We start from the raw sequence: 6,473 nt of genomic DNA, 5'->3' as shown, positions 1-6,473 counted from the left end.
TTCCAGAAGGATGTCACCACAATGTACACGGACACCATCACGGACTACCCAACTTGACATTGGTTTGCCACCATCGATCATCGCGAGGATGTCGAAGAGTTGGTCTTCCCACAGTTGTCTGAGTCTTAGTGATGCCTTGCATGGCTTAATCAAGCCTATTTTGTCTCACATGGGTACATGTGCAGATTGTAACGTAACATCTTGTAAAAAGTGAAAGACCAAATGTCGATAGTAGAATGTAACAGTCATGTAGTAATTGAAGAGTCATGAGGGTAGGTGAAGAGTCACAAAGGGAAATGTCAATGGTCACCCCACCCTTTGCTATTTATAGAACCTCATAACTCATTGTACAGCCTTTTGGGGGCCAAGCTTCCTATAGGTGTATCTTAGAGAAATCTTGGAGCGTATTGTAACGAGCCTTGGCTTCTCCACAGTGCAGAGATAATATATCTCTTTGGAGGAGCAGGCGGCAGTGAATGTAACATTCCGCTGTCGGAACTAGTGGTTGGTCATGGTTGCATTGTATGATTGGATCTTTCACTCTTAATATAACAGAGCCAGCGCGTTTAATGCATATGTTGTTATTTTATTTCAGCTATCTTGGTTACTCTAATAATATATGTAGTTGTTTGCTTACGCATGTATGTATGGACTATTTCTATGTATGTATGTATGAATCTTACTGAGATGTGTTGTTGATTTAACCATCGCTTTGGATCGTTGGTTTCCCTGTCTTCCAACTTGTGATGTATCTTTGCTTGTGTGTTCCCTTTCAAGTTGGGTGTTTCCACAGGTTTCTAAGGGACGCACTCACTCCCCTTTCCTTGTGTTAGAACCCTTTGTTGGGACTCAGAAATGTCATATTTTCATCCACCTTTTCCTTCACTATTCCTTACATTTCATCATCCCATTAACCTTTTATCATACATACATTTGGGTTTCACCTTCTTATTTTCCATTTTATTCATTTTTGTATTACAAGTGAATTTATGATTAATTATTAGAAAATATACATATTTTTATATATATCTCAAGAATATGTGAGTTTTGTGATGTGTAGGAAATATGTGAAGAATTAATATCTCCTCCACCATATTAAGGAGATAATTATGCAAGCCTATTCCTAAGGAGAAAAGCATGGAGGATTTGGTTGGAATATCTTATCCAATTCCTAAGGAGAAAATCATGGAGGATTTGGTTGGCATATCTTATCCAAGATATGTGAGAGATTTATGGAGGATTCAAAGGGATCATATTTTGTAATAATGGGAAAGTAGTTAAAAATGCTTGAGAGATTTGTGGGATCATATCTTGTAATAATGGGAAATTAGTTGAGAGTGCTTGAGAGAATATTGGATATGTAATTTTATGAGAAGGTTATCTTCCTCATGTATATAAGAGAGTGCTCTCTCTTCATAATGAATAATGGAAAGGAATTCTTAGTTTTTCATTTTTATTGTTGTGATTTGTAATTTGGTTTTTGTAATATAAGATATTTTTATTATTGTGAGCTCACATATGTTGTTTGTCATTCAATTCTTCACATGTTGTATTGCTTTTCCTTTATGCAATTTCCTGCTTTCCTAGTTAGTGTTTCAATGCTTAATTTGATTTCAGTAATTTAGATTAGATTAGATTAGTTCCACTTCAGTCCTGCATATATAGTGCATGTGTCTCGTAAGTCTACGGACCTCGGATTGACAAATTAAATAGTTGGGCAAGTACTACAACAGAATTAAACGGTAATATTTTCACCCAACATTTTGGCGCCGTTGCCGGGGAGGCACGATGGATTGAAGTTTAGTTTGATTTTTCATGCAAGTGTGTTTAGACATGTTCCTAACTCCAAGGTGTTAAGGCGGTAAGACGTGGGGATCGGCCTACGCATCACATTCGAGATACCGTAACGGGCCCAACCTCTTATGGATCAGGGCATGTAGGGTGTGTTTACATTTATGCAAGTGTGAATTTCAATTTCTGCAAGTGTGTTTGATTTTCGCAACTGTGAAGAATGTTTGATGAATTCATGGTTCATGGTTGTAGTTGAAGAATTCAATTACTCAATTAATGAGCAGTCCTTGTAAGAGGGTTTAATTGAGTATTGAATTCAAGATTATTTCTGTGGTCCTTTTGTTTTTTTTTTCAATTTTTAGTGTGCTGATTTTTTTTGTTTTTAGAATCTCTTTCAACATGGTTTAACAATGAGTGTCAGCTTGGAACTACTCAGTCAAATCCTTGCAGAAGTCGGAATCTCCTCTTCCCTGGAAAAGGAGATCTTGACAAGAATTGAAGGTTCAACTACTCCCCAAGAAACAAATGAAGATTCAACATCTGGAGAATCCTGCGTATCTGATGGCGAAAAGCCATTCAAACAGGAATTCGAGGTAGAAGAACAGCAGATCGAAGAAGAAGAAGAGGAGTTACAACATGATCTAAGTGAGAGAAACTGTGCCTATCAAAGCTTTATCGAACAATGGTTCCAGGTAAGTACTAGATTAGATTCATCTTTTTATTTTTTAGTTGATTTGCAATTACAGCAACTAGACTCATTCACTCTCGAATATTTTCATTTTTCATTTGAAAAATTGCTACTGAATCTATTGTTGTTACTGCTACGTGAATGGCTTCATTGGAAGTTTAATTACACGTAACTAATTTTTTTTCTAATTAGTATAGAGTAGGTAGGCTTTTATTTTTAGTTTTTTTCTTTCATTTTCAATTTTGCTTTTACCTAGAATAAGTATGCTCTCCTCTTGCGCCTTTGTACGATCTCGAGGATCAGATAATAGGGATGATTTAGACTAATTTCAAGAATAGATAAATGTTTTGCAATATGCTTGATCAAAACATCTTTCAATATGCAAATCATTGTGTCCATTTGTTAAAAACAAAAAAAAAAAACAAAAACTAAATCTAGAGAAAGTTTAGTTTCTTTTTAAATTTTAGTTTTTCATTTAAAAAAAAAAATAATAATTAAAAAAAAGGGGGTTGTCATCACCGTAATTCTCTGCACATTAATTGTAAAAACCGTTTTTTTTCTTCACGCAGTCATCTAAACAGGGTCTCGAAGAACCATGATTCCCTCTTAGACCGTTAGGAATTTAAGCAAACGATTTCTGGGTTATGTAATTTATTCTGTTGTGAAAAAAACCCATGTCTTCGTTTGTCTAGATTTGTCCTAGTTTGATCACAAACTGCTTTTCAAAACTGACGTTTTTAAGGGGTTGCGTTTTGAAGATGTTGGCATCCACTATGAGGCGGTGGGAGTAATTGGGTTTGCACTCTGATAATTCACTCTTGTTTGCTGCATTTTTCTTTGCCGAATCTAAATCCGCAGCATCTGCTCCTCCAATGCCTACCCGCCAACAGCAACCCTCTTTTCAGGCAAACCCTTACGTGGCCACAACATCGGTTCCTTCTTCATCTGACACAAATTTTATGGAAACAGTCACGAATGTATTGGGTAGATGGGGCAAGAAGGTTGGGGAGGCAACAAAAATGGCAGAAGACCTAGCTGGGAATGTCTGGCAACATTTGAAAACCGGCCCCAGTATTGTCGACACAGCTATGGAGAGGCTTGCTCAAGGGACAAAACTGCTTACTGAAGGTGGCTATGAAAAGATCTTCTGCCAGACATTTGAAACCTTCCCAGACGAACAACTACAGAATACTTACACTTGCTACTTGTCAACTACTGCTGGGCCTGTCATAGGAACACTTTATTTGTCCACTGAAAAGATTGCTTTTTGCAGTGATAACCCTCTTTCTTACACGGTCAATCCTGATAAAACTGAATGGCATTTTTACAAGGTGGTGCTACCTCTTCCTCAACTGAACGATGTTAATCCTTCGGCAAATAGCGCCAACCCTGCGGAGAAATACATTCAGATAATTTCTACTGACAACCATGAATTTTGGTTCATGGGTTTTCTAAACTATGATAAAGCAGTCAAGAATCTGCCAGGAATTTTGAAAAAACGAGGGGGCCTAGCTAACCAGTGGACCATCAAAGGAGGACATATAACTCATAATCACCTGTTGGGCAAGTTTGAAGTTGTTTACGCTGTAAGGTATCCTCTTTGGAGCATGGATGATCAACGTTAGAATATTTGTATTTCACAGTCATGGTCATGTATAACCTAAATCCATGCATATTTCTTGTGAATATTTGTTCCCTTCCATTAAAACACATGCCCGTATTTGTAGCAAACATTTGATTTGGTATTTTTTTTTGTGTCTTTGCTTTCTTCTAAATAAACTTGGATCTCACATCAAAAAAAAAAAAAAACATTTCATATATTTTCTTTTGTTTAATTCAACACCAAACATACATGCTAAAATAAAATTTTCATTTTAATTTTGTTCAAACATACAAATAACAATTTGTTGTTTAAAACAAAAAAAAAAAATTGCCCTCATTCATTTATACACTCACTACTTGTTCCCTAACAAATACAACGCCTTTTCAAATGTTTTACATCACTTTTCCTGCAACCCATACAAACATTTTGAAAAAGTATTACACAATCAATGAATACATTGCATGGGGACATGCAATATTTCTAATTGGGAGGAAATAAAAGTATGTTGGATTTTTGTGAATTTGTGGGCAAGAGTTAGGATGCACATGCTAACAAGTGAAATGAGATTGGTGTTATGTGTAGGTCAACGAGAAACTTATGCAGAAAGCTCAACATTGCGATGCGACACCTTTTTCATCCATAATTAGAGTTATTTCAGAAAATAATTAAAAAATGGACATTTTGTAAATTCTTGAAAATGCGCTAATTTGTTTTTGAGTCACTTCATACAGGAATGATCAATGGAGATGGCACACAAAGGTGACAATTTTTATGCAGGAATGGTGCTAAGAGTTGAAGACAATCTAATGCAAAAGTGATTTTTCGAAATCACAATGAAACATGCATCATTGGACGCTTGAAGGAACTAATTCTTCACTGCACATATCATGACATTTTCCACTATACAAAAATCCTTTTGCGTCATGACTACTCACCATCCTTGTGTTGCAGCCCATCTTCCATTTCCTTATCTTTCACGACTTCATGCACGCCTATTTTTCTGAATCACATACATCCCTTTATCCTTTTCAGTTTATTTTGCCTTCTAGTTTGCCTTCTGAATAAAACTCATTCCCTTGATTTCCTAGCCATGCTGATCCACACTACTTCTCTGTGGGTTCTTTCCATTTATAGTCCTACCAAATCTTTTTGTACAAACTCGCATTGACTGATGTGGGATTCCTTAAGGCCCACCTTTCAACAAGTCTTGCCCCATCGACATCAGCACCTTATTTGGGAAATAGACTAGAGTTCCTTTTGAGTACCTAGAGGCTTGCATGCCTTAATGGCAAGTTCTCTCGCTGGCGATCATGGGAATACATCAATGTCCCTTGATCTTCAGATCTTGCAAGTGGCTCGACCTCAACACATCCATTCGCACTTCGCAAGATGTACTCTGGTACCTTGGCACTCATTGACATTAATGGTGAGTTGCCTCGCATTGGTTAACGGCATACATCAGTGGCCGGTAATCCAATGATTTCTATTCATGCTCGACATCGACACATTCATTCGCATGTTTAGAATTGTACCATCGGATCTGTAGCGGGTGAAGACTATACACTTTTTCACGACTCCCTCAGCAGTTACAGCAGTATGCATTCTGATCTATGAGAGTACCACAATTCCACTTTCAGCATTTATCTTTTCCATGATTCAGCATCAGCAGTTCAGATTCCTTCATTTCCCAGGATCCAGTTACAACAACATCAGTCACATTTTCCTGATCCCTGAGCAACAGCAGCTACATTCCTATTGCATCATTCATCATTCTTGGGTAAATAGAGGTATGTTGTTTTCTAATCTTTAATCATGCAATTCCTTATATGCTAACTTGAATATCTTGGAAAATTCCCTCACCATGCTACATTTCCTTTCATGAGCCATGTCAAGTTGCATGCGGACATGCAACCAATTCATTTGAGGGGGGGGAGAACTATATTCACTACATATTCATTACCATGATTTCATTTTCACTCCTTTTTTCTCATTTACCATTCATCAACATTTATTTCCTAATGATACTTTGTTGCACTTTGCTTCATACGCAATATTGGCATGCTTCATTATTATTACAAAAGGGCTTTCTTATGCACATTATGATTTCCAGTGAGTGTTTACATTATTATTGAAGAAAAGAGAACAGAAAATGAAATGAATGTTGTTAACACAAGAACCAACATTCTTTGTATTCATGGTTGTCACACAAGAACCAACCATAAGAAAATGTAAGTTGTTACTCATGTCTTTCACATATCCTAGAAACATTCATTATTAAAAGACATCATCATATAAAGCCAAAGTTCAAGATGCCAAATGTTCTTAAAGAGACCCATGCATGGTTGTATGAGGACATGCAACAAGTTTAGTTGGGGAGGATGTTGGGACTCA

General features: G+C 36.8%; 1 pseudogene; it reads left to right on the top strand.

Moving 5' to 3' along the window:
* The first annotated feature begins 3,329 nt into the window (after positions 1–3,329).
* LOC149170259 (GLABRA2 expression modulator pseudogene) lies at positions 3,330–4,164 on the top strand (annotated as a pseudogene).
* The last annotated feature ends 2,309 nt before the right edge of the window (positions 4,165–6,473 follow it).

Source organism: Pinus tabuliformis, chromosome 4_2 (assembly GCF_031772625.1).
Source record: "Pinus tabuliformis cultivar Carrire ecotype Pingquan chromosome 4_2, CPIR1, whole genome shotgun sequence".
In the NCBI taxonomy this organism is placed as follows: domain Eukaryota; kingdom Viridiplantae; phylum Streptophyta; class Pinopsida; order Pinales; family Pinaceae; genus Pinus; species Pinus tabuliformis.
Note: the sequence above shows the minus strand (reverse complement) of the source record. Positions and strands in the feature narration are given on the sequence as shown.